Source organism: Prionailurus viverrinus, chromosome D3, assembly GCF_022837055.1.
Source record: "Prionailurus viverrinus isolate Anna chromosome D3, UM_Priviv_1.0, whole genome shotgun sequence".
NCBI classification, from domain to species: Eukaryota; Metazoa; Chordata; class Mammalia; order Carnivora; family Felidae; genus Prionailurus; species Prionailurus viverrinus.
Genome location: NC_062572.1, coordinates 30,908,801 through 30,929,296, shown reverse-complemented (window position 1 = coordinate 30,929,296; position 20,496 = coordinate 30,908,801). Strand labels below are relative to the sequence as shown.

The window sequence follows — 20,496 nt, the reverse complement described above, 5'->3', positions numbered from 1 at the left end:
TTAAGAATCTGAATGTTTATTCATTATATTGTTACAGTTTAACATTTATTTGTGGTATTTGTGATTTGGTTAATCTGTATAAAAATTGTAAGTAGAAAGGTTTATATTTCATCTTAATTCTTTTGATGTTGTAAACGTACTTTTTAAAAGATGGATTATTTGAATGTTTATGGCACCTGACTTGTAAAAAAAAAAAAACTACAAAAAAAATTAGAATCATTAAATTGTGTCCCTGTGTTACCAAAATAACATAGTACTGTGCATGTATAGTTTACTTGGAATTTCATATGTGAAAATATGAAGTCATCTAGGCCTTTATTACAATGCCTCCCCAAGTAAGTGTGTTCATATTTTGACTTTGCTTACAGTAATCAGTGATAGAACCATAAGCTGGTGCTCTGGAGGTCAGTGGGATTTTAGCACTCTATCGGGTTTTCCAGATTCTTCTTCAGACATTTGGCTATAGAGGGGGTAAGATGGCAGTGCTGGGAGTCCTGACACAGCACCCATGTGCATCTCTTCTCGTCTTCCTGCACTTCAGCCACTGCCGCCACGGCAGGTGTCCTTGGCAGCCTCTTTTTTCAGATCAAGATGTCATGAGTGTATTAGGGACTCTCGGACATTTGGTTCTTCTCAATTTGGGGCATCATACAGTGACTTATTTACAGGACAGAAACACTGGAAATTTTTCTGGATTGGTGACATAGAAGGAACACAGGCTTTGGGCCCGTAAATCTGGGTTCAAAACCTGCCCTCTGCTTATAACTGCAGCTGACTTTGGGCCATTGTGCTGCTCTGTGCTTCAGCCTGTATGCTCAGACCTTTGACTGTAAAGTAGAACCTTGCATGTCGTAAAGATTATACAAATATATTTTAAGTTTCTAGCCCAGTACCTCAAAACAAACAGTAAATGGAAGATCTTCCTAAATGCTTTATTTATTTAATTGTTTGTTTGTTTGTTTGTTTGTTTGTTTGTTTGTTTGTTGTAAGGTAGCACTAAGATGTCTGCTAACCGAACTAACTGCTTTCTATTCACCTGAGAGGGGAGCACCTGTCTGAAATTTTCTTCAGGGAAGTGAGCTGATCTCTCCTAAATTGATAGGTATTTGAAACACTTATAGAATTATCACATTCATTTTGCCTTTGAGAGATTAACACCCTTTGTTGTTGTCCACATCCTACAGAAATCAATTATAATCATCTTTCTTATTCAGCACGTTATTAATAATCATGTTTTTTTCCACATTAATTATGATGAGCTCCTTAGCAGTAGTGCAGCCATTCCAGTTGGCAGCACAGACTTACATCTTGGTTGGTTCTCTGTATTTAATCAGAACCAGAGCATTTAGAGCTGACCAGTGGCCACAGAGCAGCTCTCTGAGAAGAGCAGAAGCCAAGCTCAGGTCACAGAGTTACAGAGCAGGTGGAGGCAGGTGCAGACCCACCTGAAACCTCAAGTGTTCAGGAGGGAGAGGGATTGGGTGTGTCCACAAAGGGAGTGTGAGGAGAAGGGTTTTCATAGGTGACGGGCTTGACCATATTTGAGTCTGAGGAGGGGTAGGCAGACAATGTTGCTGGACTTCACAGGGCTGAGAGCCAGGTAAGGGGTGGGTCAAGTAGGACACAGCACAAGGGGCTCTTTCTCTGAGCCTGGCACAACGAAAGCTGAAGACAAAAGTCCTTTGAAGAAAAGGTAGAGAGGAGGAAATGTAATGAGGTTGTGCCCCACAGGTCTTTTTCAGGTGAAGTGGGAAACGGTCTCTGCCAAGAATAAAGGAGAGCCAGCATGAGAAGTGGAAATGAGCAGAATGCCTATCTCTGCGAGGCCCTGATTGAGATGATGCCCATAAGTCTGTCGTGAAGTACCGATCCATGGGGCTTGGATGTTCTTCCCTGTGCAGTGGTGTCGTTAGCTGGCTTTGCAGGGTTGGGCAAAACAGAGGCCCAAGGAGGCTGGGGTGATAGGAACACAAGATCCATCACGTGTTGGGTGTAAAGATGCTTTTCTCTTTTCATTTTTTGGCCAGAGGAGCAGGGAAGCCATCGCCCTTTTTTAGTAAGACCAAAAGGTGACAAAGCCTCTTACCAGCTGTGGAAATGGTGGGAGGACTGGGAGGGCACATCTCAGGTGGGAAGGAGGGGACAAGGAGATGTGCAGGGGCCCCGGGGCACATGGAACACCAAGGCCAAAGGTTTGGGGCCCAAGCACTGGTGGGAGTTCTGCTGCAGACTTGCAGCATGGGCACATAAGCTGACTGTCTGCTTGCAGAGGGTCACCAGGATGACAAACTGCCTTGGAGAGTGAGAGACCAGTGGCCCCATTACCACTCCCAGAAATCTCTGCTCCCCTTTTTTCCCTTCTAAACCCTGGGCAGTGCCTTTACTTCCTTCTTTGCCACTACTTCACACTAAAGTATTCCCATTCCTTGGGGAGCCAGCTGGCTCTATAGCCTAGAAAATGTGGAGTTTCTGAGATTGAGCCAACTACCCAGGGTGGGGAGAAGGGCACTAGTGCAAGCAAAGCAGGGATGGGAATGGGGATTGGTTTTTTAATTGCTTTTGAATTTTCGCTGTGTGCACACATCCCACACAGCAGTGAGTTTCAAATATCTTAATCACCAGAGCCCTTTTGTGAAATCAGTACAATTCACCTATAAGTAAGCAAGGGTGGGGCTACCCAGCACCTTACCTGTCACCCTGCCATGAGTAGCATCATGCTTCTGCCCTAGAGGATTCAAAAATGGAGCAAGTACTGCAAAAGGCCAGAACCAAAGAAATAGAACAAGGCCCTGGGTGACAGCACGTCACAGTGGTCAGGGGTGGACCCACAGCTTAAGAGTTTCCGGCAGAAGTGTCCAGCAGGTGGGTTCGGTAAGACTATCCTGGTTTGGAAGTATAGGAAAATTAAGATCACGATGGAAGTACAAATAAGGTTGGGGTGGGGCAGTAGATAAGAAAGATGAGCTTGTAAGGCAGCAGGGAACAAAGCCAGGGCTGGCGCTGGGCTCAGCTCGGGCGAGTGTCAGGCACTCAACTGCGCACAGTGAGTATTGCAGAGAACAAAACAAGCAGAGCTGCCCTCATGGTGCCCATCCCATGGCAGTGAAGACAGGCATTAAATTATTTCTAAAGTAAAAACTACAAACGTGCCAAGTGCTTAAAGGAGAGCAAACAAGAATGAGAGGCGCCAAGTCGCGCAGCATTAGAAGAGGCACCATTTTTGCTAGATGGAAAAGTCCCTAAAGCTGTAATGAGCTGCGTTGGCTCTGAATATGTCTTGGTTAGAAGGGAGATGCTGGACCAAAGCAGGTTTCAAAAAGGAGGGAGTCGCACATCAGTGATTACTTGCCTTAGAATAGTACCACGGGGACAGTGTTTGCCCTTTGGGCCCCTGGAAGGCCAGGACGGTGCCTGGCGGGGAGCACAGGACCAGGAGGAGTCACAGGAGGACCCAGGCTGCCAGAGTTTAGTCCCCAAAAAGACAAGTAGCTACTGCCAGCAATATGCAGATGAGTGAGGCCAAGTATTTTAGTGAAATCAGAAGGACAAAGGCAGAAGATGTCATGACAGAAGAGGAAACAGGATGCCTCAGCCCCTGTTCTGTACTGTTTTCTCTCAAAGGTGAACATGGGCACATGTGCATTCATTTCTGGGGCCACTCCCAGGACTGTGAACCAGAACTCTGTGAGGGAGGGGCAGGGGCCACCCCTGGTTGAATTCTATCCAATTTAAGATTTTTTTTTTTAATGTTTATTTATTTTGGGAGAGAATGTGTGTGTGCATATGCACAATTGGGAGGGGCAGAGAATCCCAAGCAGGCTCTTCACTGCCAGCACAGAGCCCCACCCAGGGCTCAAACTCATGAACCATGAGATCATGACCTGAGCTAAAACCAGGAGTCAGTTCCTTAACCAACTGAGCCACCCAGGTGCCCCCAATTTAAGATTTAATTTTGTCTGTAAGAACAAGTCATACTCCAAGCATGTCTTCCCCTTTCTCAGATGTGGCCATGAGACTCAGCAGACAGTGGAGACGCCATTTGATAGCTGACTCCCTCCCCAAGTGTGGTGTGCGGCTGCACTGGCCTGGGGCTGCAGGGAGCCCACCAAGCCAACCCAGACACCCCTTCACACCCCCCCTGTGTTTCCCATGTGCTATAGATGAGGCTGCATGTGTGTGCAAGCTCCCCTGTCTGAATGTAAGTGCATGCTGTCATCAAGGTGGCATGCCCCACCTGAGATGGGAGAATACAGGTCTCCCCCAGCAAGAGGAGCTCCCCAAAGGAAGGCAGATGTGCCTACCACCACCCAAGTGGCTGCTATCAGAAATGCCCTGAACTCATCCCCACTGCTGGGTAGCCAAGGGGCTTCAGTCAAAGCCATGTGGGCTCTCAGTCTCTGCTGGTAGAACTGGGGTGGCAGCACCTGCCTCCCAGTGACTCCCAGGACTCAGGTGTCCTGTGCCTGCAGCAGGTTCTGCACCAGTGCTCTCCTTCCCCTTTTCCTTTTTTGTTGGTTGAGCTTTGGGTTTGTTTTTCCTTGGAGGTAACAGGTATCCATTTCTGATTCTGGGGGTCCTCACCAGGCCCCTAAGGGAGCCCCCTCCACTCTGGTCCTTGACACCATGTCCCTGCCTCCATCACACCTTAACAGAAGCCACAGGCCTCAGGAATCAGGTCACAGTGATCTCCCTTGTGCAGAAGGCCCTGATCTTGCTCCCTGTGAACTGCTCCAGCCCACTGACCCCACGCCCTTCCAGGCTCGGCCCTCTGCACCCAGCCCCGAGGGTGAATTTGCTGTGTGTGCCCACACGGTGTTATTACAAACTGGAGGATAGAGGAAAGGCCTGAGACCACAGGCCCAAGGCCTCACAGCAGAGACGTGAAGTCCTTCCTGTAAAGCATCTCACCACTCAGGCTGATAGTCCTATTGTCCACCAGATTCACGTAGCACTCCTGGCACATAGAGGAATTTCTAAAATGCAGTTGACAGGTCTCAAGAGGTTTAATACTTTGTGTTACTCTGGCAGCTGGAGAAGGGCAACCATTACAGTTAGAAAACATTGCGTGGAAGATGCCATATCCATGACTGGGAAGGCTGCAGACAGTGCTGCTTACTTATGTTTACTCTGTGCAAAAAGTAGAACTTGGGCTTTATTTACAACTGCATTTTGCTCCCCAGGACTCTAATCCATGCATTAAATCTGGAAAGCAGTTAATTTACCACTGCCAGAATCCTCTTGGGTCATGGGGCACCTGTATCTCTCACTGATGGTTCTCAAACCAGCTTAGTTACTTCCTGACCCCCGCATCTCCTGAGAGCTTGTCTCCTTCAAATCTGGCCACTCAGTCCCTCTTGCTCTTTTCCTTATTTTTTTTTTTAGTAGACTTTATTGTTTTTATTTGTTTTGGATGGATAGAATAACTGTAGCTAGCACACAGAGCTCCATGTACCCCCTCTCCCTTCAGTATACCTATTCCCCTTTCCCCTCCCCCTCACTGCTGGCAACCACAGATCTTTTTGCTCTGTAATCTCCATAGTTCTGCTTTTTCCAGAATATCTTGTAATTGAAAATATACAGAATTGGCCTCTTTCATTTAGCAATGTGCATTTGAGTCCACTTAATGTCTGTTTATGACTTGATAGCTCATTCTTCCTCCAGCTTTATTGAGATTTAATTGGCAAAATTGTGTGTGTGTGTATGTGTGTAATGTGTACAACATGATAATTCAAAATACAATTACTTCATGGAATAATCCCCACTCTCAGGTTAATACATCCATCAACCTCACAGTTACCTTTTGTGTGTGTGTGTGTGTGTGTGTGTGTGTGTGTGTGTGTGTGATGGAAACACTTAAAATCTACTCTTAGTCTCAAGTATACAACACAGTAACTATAGTCGTCATGCTGTGTACTACATCCCCAGAACTCCTTCATCTTATAAGTGAGGGCTTGTACTTTTGACAAGCATCTCTCCATTTCTCTCACCTCCTAGCCCTTGGTAACCACCACTGTCCTCTCTGTTTACAACAGCACATTTCTTTTCATCACCAAATAATATTCCATTGTATGGATATACCATAGTTTGCCCATTCACCTATGAAGAGCATCTTGGTTGCTTCCCGTTTGGGGCAACTATGAATAAAGTTGCTATAAAATGTCATGTGCAGGGTTTTGTGTGGACATAAGTTGCAACTCATTTGGATAGTACCTACCCAGTGGTGTATGATTGCACCAGACATATTTTAAGGAAGAAATGATAGGAATTCTCTATTACAGTCTCCTCAGAAAATAGAGGGAATGCACCTGGTTCTACTGAGGCCAGCATTATCCTAATGTACCAAAATCAGATAAAGATACTGCAAAAGAAGAAACTACAAACCAATATCTTTCATGGCCATAGATGCAGAAATATTCAACAAAATATTAGATCAAATCCTACAATATTATAGGGTTGCCTAGCTGGCTTGGTGGAGAATGCAACTCTTGATCTCAGGGTTGTGAGTTCAAGTCCCACGTTGGGTATAGAGATGACTTAAAATCTTTAAGGAGTGCCTGGGTGGCTCAATCGGTAAGTGTCAGACTTCAGCTCTAGATCACGATCTCATGGTTTGTGGGTTCAAGCTCCACGTTGGGCTCTGCTGACAGCTTGGAGCCTTGGGCCTGCTTCGGGTTCTATGTCTCCCCCTCTGCCCTCCCCTGCTCGCACTCTGTCTCTCTCTTTCAAAAATAAACATTAAAAAAATTATAAAAATAAAATATTTAAAGGCACCTGGGTGGCTCAGTCAGTTGAACGTCTGAGTCTTGATTTTGGCTCAGGCCATGATCCCAGGGTCATGGGATCAAGCCCTATGTCAGGCTCCATGGTAAGTGTGGAGCCTGCTTGCGATTCCCTCTCTCTCTCTCTCTCTCTCTCTCTCTCTCCTTTTTTTTTTTTTTTTTTTTTTTTTTTTGAGACAGAGAGAGACAGAGCATGAGCAGGGGAGGGGCAGAGAGAGAGTGAGACACAGAATCAGAAGCAGGCCCCAGGCTCTGAGCTGTCAGCACAGAGCACGAGGCAGGGCTCGAACTCACAAACTGAGATCATGACCTGAGCCGAAGTCAGATGCTTAACCAACTGAGCCACCTAAGTGCCCCTCCCTCTCTCCCTCCTTTTGCCCCTTACCCCTGTTCATGCTCTGTCTCTAAAATTAAAAAAAAGAGCAGCTGAGCGGTTCAATCGGGTAAGCATCCAACTCTTGGTTTCGGCTCAGGGCATGATGTCACGGTTCATGGGTTGGAACCCTATGCAGGGCTCTGTGCTGACGGCATGGGGCCTGCTTGGGATTCCCTCCCTCTTTCTCTGCCCCTTCCCCACTCATTCATTCTCTCTCTCTGTCTCTCTCTTTCTCTCTCTCTCTCTCTCTCTCCCTCCCTCCCTCCCTCCCTCCCTCCCTCAAAATAAACATGAAGAAAAATCTTAATAAATCTTTTAAAAGAATTGCATACTCATGACCAGGTGGGATGTATTTCAGGCATGCAAGGCTAGTTCAACATTAGGAAATCAATTAAGGTAATCCATCATATCAACAAGCTAAAAAAGAAAAATCACATGATCATATCAATAGATGCAGAAGAAACATTTAACAAAATCCAACACCTTTCATCATAAAGACTCAGCAAAGTAGGAATAAAGGGGACCTTTCCCAACTTGACAAAGAATATCTACAAAAAACCTGTAGGTATGTGTCAACTATACGTCAATTAAATGATCAACAAGAACAACAAAACCTATAGGTAACATTGTTAATGATGAGAAGATACATGTGTCCCCAAGCATAAGGCAAGGGTGTCTCCTCACACGACTCCTATTAAACATATTGAAAGAGAAAAAAACACCAATCTAGAATTTTGTATCTAGTGAAAGTATCCTTCAAAAATAGAGAAATACTTTCTTAGGCAAAAGCTAAAGGAATTCAGGGCATCAGAGTGGCTACCAGTAGAGCATGCTACTTTTGATCTCAGGGTCATGAGTTTGAGCCCCACGTTGGATATAGAGGTTACTTAAAAAAAAAAATTGGGGCGGCTGAGTGGCTCAGTTAAGCATCCACTTTGGCTCAGGTTATGATCTCAGGTTTATGAGTTCAAAGCCCCACATCGTTCTCTCCCTCTCTCTTTCTCTTTCTCAAAATAAATAAATTTTTAAAAATATTTTTTAAAAATGAAAATTTTTAAATGGAAGGAATTTGTTGCCAGGAGACCTGCTTTGCAAGAAATGTTAAAAGAAATTCTTCAGGGGCGCCTGGGTGGCTCAGTTGATTAACATCCGACTTCATCTCAGGGCATGATCTCACAGCATGATCTCATAGCTCATGAGTTCGAGCCCCACATCAGCCTCTGTGCTGAGAGCTTGGAGCCTGGAGCCTGCTTTGGATTCTGTGTCTCTCTCTCATTCTTCCCCTCCCCCACTTGCATACTCATGTTCTCTCTCTCTCTCTCTCTCTCTCTCTCTCTCTCTTTCTTTCAAACAAATAAACATTAAAAAATTTTTCAAAGAAAAAAATTATTTAGAAAAAAGGAAAATTGTATAGGTCAGAATCCCAGATCTACATAAGCCTTTTAAAATATTCTACTCCCTCCTTGCTTTCATGATTTCAGACAAGAAATATGAAGTGGTTTCCATCCTTATTTCTCTATAGATGAGCTGCTTTTATATTTTTGTTTTTTTCCTCTAGCTTCTTTCAAGAGTGTCTCTTTGTCTTTGGTTTTCTGCAGTTTGAATATCATATGCCTAGGTGGAGTGTTTTTTATATTTATCCTGATTGGTGGTGTCTAAGATTCCTGAATTTGTGATTTGGTTTCTGTCATTAATTTTGGAATATTCTCGGGGCGCCTGGGTGGCTCAGTTGGTTAAGCGTCCGACTTCAGCTCAGGTCACGATCTCACAGTTCGTGAGTTCAAGCCCTGCATCGGGCTCTGTGCTGACAGCTCAGAGCCTGGAGCCTGCTTCACATTCTGTGTCTCCTTCTCTCTCTGCCTCTTCCCTGCTCATGCTGTGTCTCTCTCTGTCTCAAAAATAAATAAATATTTTAAAAAATTAAAAAAAAATTTTTGGAATATTCTCAGTTTGTTGTTTGGGTTTTTTTTTTCTTTGTTTTTGTGTTTTTCCATGATGGAGACACACCAGTGCACCCACATGGCTTTCTGGGAAGCCAGGGCCCCACTCTGTTTTTCTTAGCACTTTTTTTTTTTTTTTAAGATTTTATTTTTAAGTAACCTCTACACCCAACATGTTTGAACTCACAACCTGGAGATCAAGGATTGCATGCTCCACTGACTGAGCCAGACAGCGCCCCTCCCAGCACTTATGTTATTGCAAAAATGAGTTTGCCACAAATACTACTTTGTAAATGACTTATGTCACTTATGGAGAACTCATTTCTGTGCTGAGGACAAAAGCTCACTGTTGCTTAGGGGCTGTGATGCCTGGCTAGATGGCCAGGCTTACCTCTGGCTAAGGGAACTCAGGCTTCCACCTGTAGCTTCTGTGGCTATATCTGTCCCTTTCTGTGTCCCGTTCCTGTGATGCATCCATAGTGTGCTTGTGCAGAGAAGGGGCCCAGAATGCCCACTGGGTTTGGGTTACATGCTCCAATTCTGTTCAGCCACCCATTCCTGGATAGCCGTGGTGGATGCTGCTCAGGTGTCCATGAGTTGTGAGCACATCGGCCATACCACCAGAAGTTGGGAACATATCTGGGGTTTACAGTGGTTCAGCCACCAAGCCCAGAGTGCCTGGTGCCAGGACGCACTCACTGATGCAGCACTCCAAGGCTGGTGCCTATGAAGGAGTGCTGGCTATACTGGGCCCATCCCCAACAGTGACAGGGTGCTCACCCAGCCCAGAGCTGCTGCTGTGGGTGCCTGGGCCTCTGAGCCACATGTCTGCCACCACTGACCTCACAGGACATGGGCAGTGAGTCCCAGCCATTACACTTTAAGTATAATCTTCTGTTCCTGTCTTCTTCCCGGAATTCCTATTTTGTATATGTGACATCTTTTATAATTGTCCTGTGGTTCTTGAACATTCTGTTACTTTTCTTTTTTTATTTTTATTTTTCTCTTTGCATTTCAGTTTGGAAAGTTTCTAGTGACATATCTTCAAGCTTACTGATTTTTTTTCCACCTATGTGCCCACCAAAGCCATTCTCCATTTCTGTTCATTTTTTTTTTCTAGCATTTCCTTTTGTTGTTTTCTTAGAGCTTCCATCTCTCTGCTTACACTATCCATCTAATTTTACATGTGGCCCACTTTTTCCATGACAGCCCTTAGCATATTAACCAGAGTTGTTTTAAATTCCCTGTCCAAGGCGGGGGAGGGGGGTGCCTGGCTGGCTCAGTTGGAAGAGCATGCAACTCTTAATCTTGGGGTTCAAGCCCATGTTGGATGTAGAGATTACTTAAAAAATAAAATCTTTAATTTTTTTTTTAATGTTTACTCATTTAAAAAAAAATTTTTTTTTTAAAGCTGTCAGCACAGAGCCCAACACGGGGCTCGAACTCATGAACCAGATCATGAACAGGATCATGACCTGAGCCAAAGTTGGATGCCTAACTGACTGAGCCACACAGGTGCCCCATAATGTGTATTCATTTTTTAGAGCACTCAAGAGCAGGTGAGGGCAGAGAGAGAGGGAGACAGAGACTCCAAAGCCGGCTCCGCGCTGTCAGCACAAAGCCCAATGCGGGGCTTGAACCCGTAAACCACAAGATCAACCTGAGCTGAAGTCAGATGCTCAACCAACTCCACTCAGGTGCCCCCAAAAATAATCTCTAAATTTCCTGTCCAGTAATGCCAACATCTCTGCTGTAGCCAAGCATGGTTCTGATGCCTACTTTTTCTCTTCAGACGGTGCCTTTCCTTTAGCATGCAATTTTTTTGTTGTTGTTAAATGTCAGACATATATTGGGTAATAGAACTGAGATAGACAACATTTTAATGAGAGGTTTTTATGTTTTTCTGGCTTGGAGTGAGGCTCAGAGGCTGCAATTTCCTCTCCTGTACTTGTTTATGTTTCCCCTGTTGTCCTTGGGTTTCCCTAAAGACTCCTTCTTCAAAAGAACCAGCCTTTAAAAAAAGGAAAGGAAAGGAAAGGGAAAGGGAAAGGAAAAGGAAAAGGAAAAGGAAAAGGAAAAGGAAAAGGAAAGAAAAAGAACCAGCCTTGCAGTGGTGCTCACTTGGGCCACACATATATGGAAATTAGAACAATACAGAGAAAATGAGTATGGCCCCTGCACAAGGATGACACACCAATTCATGATGAATCAGCCTTGCAGCTTTTTCAGCTGTAATCCTCTAGTATGCAGGAGCCCTGTTAATGGTGCAGGAAGGCATGGAGGGAGGGGAAGTGTCCCAGGATCGTATGATTAGGTTTGTCTCCTAGTGGGCCTGTGGCCTGGCCCATGATCCTTGCAAGTGCTGCTTCTCTGGGATTTTTGCCCCGTTAGGGTAAGACAAAGGCTACAAGGGGCTGAGGTTAGGGTTATCCATTCCCCCGTGTTGGATGAGTCTCTGAGGAAGTTGTCTTCCTTGCTGGCTGGACTTTTTTTGATGGACAATGAACAATCTGGGCATATTTCAGATGGTTATATTTCCCCTTCCCCTTGTGTGATACACAAAAGAATTTTGCTCTGATCTTCATTCACTGTGAGAACCTGGTGGGACTCCTTGGAGGTAAAACCCATAAAAATGTCCCCCCCACCCACCCACCCACATTAGAATGGTTCTCTTAAGGGTGAGATTTTAATTCTCAAGCTCACCCACACTAAGCCTCCAGCATTTCATTGACATTACCATTTAAGGGGTCACGGAGGTGTTCCTACCAGTTCCTGGTTCCAGTGTCTTCTGCTACTGATAAGTTGTGATACTCTGTCTTTAATGTCTCTACAGTTTTTGGGATGGGGTGTTGTCCCATGACCTCAATTCACTGATGGATCTAAGAAAAGTCCTTAGGGGCACTTGGGTGGCTTAGTTGGTTAAGCATCTGACTTCAGCTCAGGTCATGACATCACAGTTTGTGAGTTCAAGCCCCCCATCAGGTTCTCTGTTGTCAGTGCAGAGCCTGCTTCAGATCCTCTGTCTTCCTTTCCCTGTTCCTCCCCGGCTCATGTTCTCTCTCTCTTTCAAAAACAAACAAAAACAAACAAACAAAATATATATATATTTTTTTCAGTTATTTCAGCTTTTTTCTTGTTTTGAGGGCAGGAGTGATGATTGCAGGTTCTCTACATGTTGAAGCTAAACTCGAAGGCCATTCTTATTTTTATGCTTGCTGCCCAATGCCTTTCTAGCAAGTGTTTCTGGAAGGACAGACACTCAGCAAGTGTGGTTGGAGTAAACTGTTAAGAAAGATCTCTGCATCTGATTTTAACACAGACGAATGTAAACAGTGGAGGGTAACCACAGGAGCCTGGGGCACATCTGCCATGGGTGACCAATAATAAAATCTATTTTCCAAAACGTAAAAAAAAAGCATAAAAGTACGAAAGTATAAACACCTTGCCTCATTCCCAACTGATAGTCAATCAAAGAATATTATCTACTTATATGAAGAAAAGCATCCAGTGCCATTAGAAAATAGAAATTACTAGGGGCACCTAAGTGCTCAGTTGGTTAAGCATCTGCCTCTTGATTTTGGCTCAGGTCATGATCTCATGGTTCATGGGATCAAGCCCAACATCCAGCTAGGCACTGACAGCATGGAGCCTGCTTGGGATTCTATCCCTCTCTCTCTGCCCTTCCCCTGTGCTCATTCTCTCTCTCACTCTCAAAATAAATAAATAAACTTTAAAAAAATGAAAATAGAAATTACCAAATTAAAGATCAAGTGCCATTTTGTGCATACCCTACCTTCTGTGTGTGTGGGGTTTTTTTTTTTTTTTTTTTTTTTGGTTTGTCTGCTCATTTGTTTTTAGTGAAAGCAAAATTATAAAAGCCAAACGTTGTGAAGTTGTAAGGAAATGTGCCCTTTGGCATTGCTATTAGTGCTGGAAATAAATACAATGGAATCTAGTAAATGTGACTAGAGCCAATCAGATGTGTTTTGACTCAGTAATTCCATTACTGGGGTTTTTTTCCCCCTAGACAATAATCCGAGGGAGAGCAGCCACCTGGACAAAGGTGTTTGTACCAACACTATCTGAAATACCAAAAAGAATTGCCTCCACACCCGACTTTAGGGAATGGCCTGGCAAACTTGTAAGACAATACAGCAATTAGAGTCTTCACGTTACCACCCCTCACCCCAATGCTTTGATCCTCCAACATGCAAATCCCAGCCACATTTGTGAATCAGTTTTCTGTCCACTCCTCTGAAATGACATTGCTCCTTCTCTTGTCCACTTGCCAAGAAGTTCCTGGAAAGCACACTGTGTGGCTTGCTGATTTCAGGACACCTGGTACAAAGAAAGGCTCTAAAAAGGCTGCTGTGCAAAATGTGGGTCACAGACCCATTGCATCACCATCACTGGGATCCTGTTAAAAACCCACACTCTCTGGTTTAAGAGGGTAAACTTTATGTTAAATATATATTACCAAGGTTAAAAATTAGAATGCAGGGGTGCCTGGGTGGGTGTTTAAGTGTCTGACTTGATTTCGGTGCAGGTCACGATCTCCCAGTTTGTGAGTTTGAGCCCTATGTCAGGCTCACACTGTGGGTGCAGAGCCTGCTTGGGAATCTCTCTGTCCTTCCCCACTCATGCTCTACCTCCCTCTCTCCCTCTCTCTCTCTCTCTCTCTCTCAAAATAAACTTTTAAAAAATTAGAATGCAGAATCTCAGGACCCACCTCAAACATACTGCATTTCAGCAAACACATTTTAACAAATTCCCAGGTGATGTGTTTACATTTTGAAAAACCCTGTATGTTGGATGTATAGTTACTCTTAAAATATAAATTCCCATCATTAGTTACTACTTCTAATCAAAGCATATACTTTATTTTTCTCCCTTACGTGGGAGGCTGCTTTTTATCTTCTCTTGGACTCCTTAATTTGCACGAAGAATGGAGATATTGCAGTGGCAGGTGGCAGACTCCAAGGACAGCATGATGCCATGGCAACATCTTCCATCAGTAACTTAATTTCATCTCTGCTTTTACATCTTTCTCTCCTCAGTCTTGAAGCTGGGAATTTTTTAATTTGGAACGAACCTAAGATGGCTTGTGGTTGCTATGCCAACAGCAAATGTACACTTCCTAATGGGCTTGAATCTCATAAAGGAAAGATAACAGAAAATCAAAGAATTTTAGACCCAAGGGGTTACAGAGAGACTTCATCCCCTCACCTGGCCGAGGAGGGCCTTGGGGTTGGGAGGTGAGTGAGGCTCCCTGCCTGCTTCATGGCAACCTGCCACCCTGCTTTGAACTCACACCTAAGTGAGCTTCTCCATCTGGTCAACCCAGGGTTTTAGGCAGGATTTGGGGACCAAAGGCAGGCTGAAAGACCCTTCAGAAGAATTGCTTTAGGTGTCTTTCTACCCCCCAAACACAGTAAATTCACTCACTTAGGGATGTCATAACAAAGTACCACAGCCTGGGTGGCTTAAACAACAGAAATTATTGTCTCAGAGTTCTGGAGGCTGGGAAGTCCAGGGTCAAGGTGTCAGCAGGTTTGGATTCTCCTGAGGCCTCTCTCCTGGATGTGTAGATGGACTGTCACTTTCTCCCTGTGTGTGTCCGTGTCCTAATCATTTTCTATCAGTGCAGAACCCAACATGGGGCTCGATCCCGCAAACCATGAGATCATGACCTCAGCTGAAATAATCTCTTATAAGGACACCAGTCAGACTGGATTAGGGCCCCTCCTAACAACCTCATTTTGTTTCTTTTGGTGGGGAGGGAAAGGGAGAGAGAGAATCTTAAGCAGGTTCCATGCTCAGTATGGAGCCTGACACAGGGCTTGATATCACAACTGGCCATGAGATCATGACCTGAGCCAAAATCAAGAGTTGGATGCTTAACCTACTGAGCCACCCAGGCACTCCCTAACAACCTCATCTTGACTTAAACACCTATTGAAAAATATCGCCAGGGGCACCTGGGCGGCTCAGTCGGTTGGGAGTCTGACTTCAGCTCAGGTCATGGTCTCCTGGTTCAAGAGTTCAAGTCCCATGTCAGGCTCTGTGCTGACAGCTCAGAGCCTGGAGCTTGCTTCTAATTCTGTGTCTCCTTCTCTCTCTGATTCTCTCCCCAGCTCACACTGTCTCTCTCTCTCTCAAAAAAAAAATCAATAAACATAAAAAAAAAATACTATCTCCAAATATAGTCACATTTGGAGGGACACAATTTAACATGTAATAACTGGCCACACTAGATCCTCCAGGGAGGCTGGCCATGCCCTAATCCTCAGCCATCTCTGTGTGTGAGAGCCGTGCAGGTCCTGCTCCAGCACATGACAGCTAACATGCCACACTTTGTTCACACACAGTTCTGGAGAGACTCCCACAGGCATTGACACAACTGCAATGTCATGGATTCCATATTCCAAACCACGTTTGATGTGTGTAGCCTGGTCCCTTCACCTATGTTGGGTTGGAGTCCATAATCACCAGGCAGGCTTGCTGGCAGCTGTTGTACAACACGTTAAACACCAAGCACCATGCTATGTGCACAAGGTTCTCATGAATTCTGCCATCCCTTCTCCTTGGTGCTGTTTCCAGCGCACTGGGCAACCCAGAGGAAAGACCTGGGCGTCTTAGAGCTCATTTACTCCTCAATCATCCTGCAGGAGTGGCTCGGTAGCAAATGTTCCAAGCCCTGCAGATACAACTGAGAACAAATCACATCCTTGCCCTCAGGTGGCTCACATCCTGGTGTGGGGGGGGGGGAGATGGACAATAAACCAAACACAGAAGAAAACTGTGGTGGTGGTGGGGTGTTGAGGAGGAAAATCAAAGCTCGGTGGCAGGGTAGAGGGGGTGGTGGTCAAGAGCCCCTGGTCCCCAGACCCTGGAGGAGACAACTTCTCTGGTGAGGACACATTCAAGCAGAATCCTAAAGAAATAGGGGCCTTCCAGGGAGAGGACAACAAGCACAGAGTCCCCTAGAAGGGGCAGCAAAGATGTGCTGAAGAGGATTAAGCAAAGGGAGGTGGTAGGAAAGAATTTAACCTCACCCCCAAAGAGCCTGTCCTTTGCCTTCTGCTTTGGGGAGGGAATTACTAAGCTCTAATGTTTGCCTGGGGGGCCTTTGGATAGCCTAACAATGTGATTTAAAGTAGGGACATCACACCACATAATATTCAGGTGGAACTGACCACACAAGAAAAAACAAAATTGTGATTGGGGAGGGGGGTGGGGGACGGTGCTGTAGACTGAGATCACTAGGAGGGCACTCGATCAATTACACCTGTGCAATGGAGCCCCATTAAAAGCTCTGAGCACCTGGCTCTGATGAACTTCTCTATTGGCAGCAAGGTGCGTGTGCCGTCATTCATGACTGTCAGAGAGGAGGTTGTGTGTGGCTCTGTGGACAGGACAGCCGGCAGCTCAAGTTTGGCACTTTCCTAGATTTGTCCCTGGGTGCTTTCCTGCTGCTGGTTTTAATCTGCATCCCTTCTCTGCTATAAGCTGTAACCATGAGTATAACAGCTTACTGTGAATCCCTCCAGTCAGCCTTAAATCAGGTTCATCTAGGGGACTCCCAACCAAACCTACAGCTGGGTGTCAGAAGTGGGGATGGTCCTATGCAGACTGGTCCCTCCAAACAGCATAATTGGTCAAATGCGGACACAGAAGTAGGAGATCAGGAGGAATAGGGATGTGCCAGGTCCCAGGGGGGCATTGGAAGGACTCTGGCTTTTAGTCAGTGCAGCGGAAAGGCTCCTGGAGGCTTTTGAGGAGTGACGGATCTGGCTCTTGTTCTCAATCAATGTATGAAGAGTAAAGGAGGCAAAGCTTACTACTCACCTATAGCAATTCTCAAGACAAGAGATGAGAGGGGCCTGGGTGCTAGGCACTGGTGGCAGGAGAGGGACCTGTCGAGAAGCCACTGTCGGGCATGATGGGGAGAGCCAAGGTGAGGGGGCTCTGAGGTTTTGGCTGGGTTGGAAGTTTGGCTATGCCTTTTACTGAGGTGGTGAGGGCTGTGGCTTAACTTATTTAGAAAAATATATTTATTTGGGGAGTGAGAGAGCACACAAGTGGGAGAGGGGCAGAGATAGAGGGAGAGCAAGAATCCCAAGCAGACTCTGTGCTGTCAGTACAGAGCCCAACACAGAGCTCGATCCCATGAACCACAAGATCATGACCTGAGCCGAAGCCATGAGTCAGATGCCCAACTGACAGCCACCCAGGCGCCCCAGGCTGTGGCTTAACTTAGGGCACACTGGCTTTGAGGTGTCCCCTAGAGCTCTGAGGGTGCTTTAGAGTGTGCAGATGGCCTTGTATGCCTAAGATTTGGGGGTTGTGGGTCTGTAATGAGGCACAGGCTGGGAGGCATCAGGCTGTGTGAAGTGCTGCTTGACCACCAGTGAGACGTGGTTGAGCCCAGATGTGAGCTTTGGCAGTAAACAGGTGCAGTGATTGTGGAGGGAGCCCAGGAGTGGGAGGAGCCTGGCTCAGCTATTCCTGAGCAATCTTGCTCTGAAGAATTGAAGAGAAGCATGGTGATGGTGAAAGATGGAGATGACATTGTGTCTCCTATCCTGATGGGACAGCCCAGTAAAGCGGGGATTGAGGAGGCAGGTTAAAGAGGGCACTGTGACTGAAGCAGATATGCATGCCAGGGGGTGGGCTGCATGCACAGTGACACCCGGGTCTTAGAGAACAGAGCAATGTATGCATGGTGGTGGGCATGGGCCAGCAGAAAGGTTTAGTGTGGGAGCATCGAGGAAGGCTCTCCTGCTGACATTCACACCTTCAGTAAAGTAGGACACAGAGATAGTCCAGGCAGAGGGAGGCACAGGATCACCTTTCAGGAAGGTGAGAATCCGAATGGCCACAACAGGTGGAGCAGGTGTAGGTCAGCCAGGAGGACTGCTCTGCCCTAAAAACTTGTCTCTCCAAGGGAAAACATTTCTGCAGCCATGCAGAGTCACATTACCTAGGACTGGGGTTCACCGGACAAGTACGTGGTGTGAAGAAGGTGCTAAAGGGAGGTGAACACATGAAGAAGGACAGCCACCAGGTAGGTAGATGGTGAGGACAGTGAGTTGTGGCTCCTAGCACAGATGGAGGCAGCTGTGGTCCAGATGTTAACAGGAGAGAGCCACAGAGCCCCATGGCTGTCTGAAATTGAGCTTATGGGTGGGGGGAGGGGGGTTGACAACAAGGACTAGGCCGTAGGTGGCAGACTGCAGGTCATGGTTGATAGACACCTCATGAAATCACATACAGTCATGTGCAGGATCTCATCAATAAAAATAAAACAGAAAAGGATTAAACAATGTTAGTGCATTGCACAAGAAAAGAGTATATATTAAATCATGAAATTTTTTTCATTTGTGTATTGGATCATAATGTAATATACATAAAGCATAAACTTTGCCATTTTAACTGTTCTTAAGTGTGTAATCCAGTGGCATTAAGTACATTTACATTGTTGGGCAAGCATCCCTACTATCCCCCAAATTTCTCATCCCACAAATTTTATACCCATAAAATTTATTTTTTTAATGTTTACCCATTTTTGAGAGAGAGAGCGTGCACATGCGAGAGTGTGAGCTGCGAAGAGGGAAAGAGGGAGATAGAGGATCTGAAGCAGTCGTCTGGAATTGGGTTTGAACTCACGAACCTTGAGATTAGGACCTAAACAGAAGTTGGATGCTTAACCAACGGAGCCACCCAAGCATTCCCTATAATTCTTTACTGTGGTCATAGTTTAAACATTTGAAAGGCACTGGACAGTGAGCAGGAAGGTGGTCCATGGCTGGCGTCCTGCATAGGGAAAGATCCTTACAGGAGAGGTGACAATGAGTTCACAGGCCAAGGGCACTGAAAGAATCCTCCATGATTCACATACATACTTCAGTCACTTAGACCTTAAGGGAAAGATGTAATCTCTAAGAATTAAGTTAGGAACCATAATGGAAAAAACAATAGAAAATGTGGTGCAAAATTTTTCAAAGACTGAAGGATTCTGAAGAAACAGAGCAGAAATCATTGACGTGCCTGAACTACCACATAGTTACTTAGATATGTTAAGTTTAACATTCTGCAGCCACTAAAATTACTCATTAAAAATCGCAATAGAAAAATGCCCCTTCCCAAAGGGGCTCACATAAAAATCAGGATTTTTTTTTTTTTCCAACAAAGGACTGAGGACAGATATTTGCAGTAGCAAAAAAAATAGGTTTTTAAAGACAGTCTAAGGAATCTTGAAAATTCACAAGAAAAAGGAACATCCCCATCCCCACCCCCAGTTGGAAATTGAAGATCTGAAAGGCTTAACAGTTAATGAAGAGATGCCAACACACATGTGACAAACGCATCTTAAAAATGATCATGAGTTCCGACTTTGCAGCCACATTTGTAAAAGGAGGGGATTTGGAGACATCGCTAGGAGAATGGCTAAGTTCTGACAAATGGACGATAAACAGAGACATTCTAAGTACAGTAATCAGATGCACACCCAAAGACCTAGAGAGATCTTTAAAAGATATACTGCATTGCAAAAAAAGAAACAAGATCTAACGCTAACATGTATAAAAATGTTATATACATTGTTACCTCAGCACTTTTTTTTTTTTAATTATGTCATTCAAAAAACAATTTATAGAGGAAGGCTGTGGGACCAACAAAATAATGACATGAGAGTCGCTGGGGGACGGAGTGTGGACGTCGAGATGGGACGGGCAGCCTGGGGGGCCAGGACGGCTTCACGGAGGATGGGGCTTCCTGTCGGGTCCGATTTGGGGGTTCTGGAGCAGAAGAGAGCGAGATACAGATAGAGGTTGTCAAGTAGAGTGGCTTGGAGAGTTCAGGGCGGGTGGTCGAAGTGGAGGACCCCATATTCTGGGGACCGAGTCTCTGAGTGGTCCAGCCAGGGAAGCCCGGGTCCCGCTCGTGACCAACCCGTGCGCCCTGCTTCGGTCCTGGAAGCCCTGGGCCCAGCGTCCCCTCGGCCGTTCCAGGCGAACGGGGAGACCGAGCGCCCGGGTCCAGGCCAGCCCGCGCTTGCGCGCTGAGGTCTTCTTTGAGTCCGCCCCGCGCCCCGCCTCGCCTCGCCCGGCGCGGCCCCGCCCCCTAAACTTTGCAATCCTCATAGGCTGGCTCCGAGGCCGTTCTCGGTAGGCCGGCCAATGGGAGTGCGTCGCGCCCTGCGCCACGTGCGCCCCCGTCCAGCCCGGCTGGGCGCGAGCTGATCGAGCTCCCGGGCGCCGAGCGCGCGGGGCGGGAACGCGCGGCGCGGGGCGGGGCGCGGGGCGGGGCGTGGGCGCTGCAGCGCGCTGATTGGCCGGCGCCGCGTTCCGAGGCCGTTAACGGCGGCGCGGCCGGGCCGTGGCTCCAAAACAAAGGGCAG

At 46.1% G+C, this 20,496-nt stretch overlaps 1 pseudogene; it reads left to right on the top strand.

Annotated features, from left to right (window-relative positions):
* The first annotated feature begins 11,208 nt into the window (after positions 1-11,208).
* LOC125149790 (uncharacterized) lies at positions 11,209-11,321 on the top strand (annotated as a pseudogene).
* Positions 11,322-20,496: the final 9,175 nt, after the last annotated feature.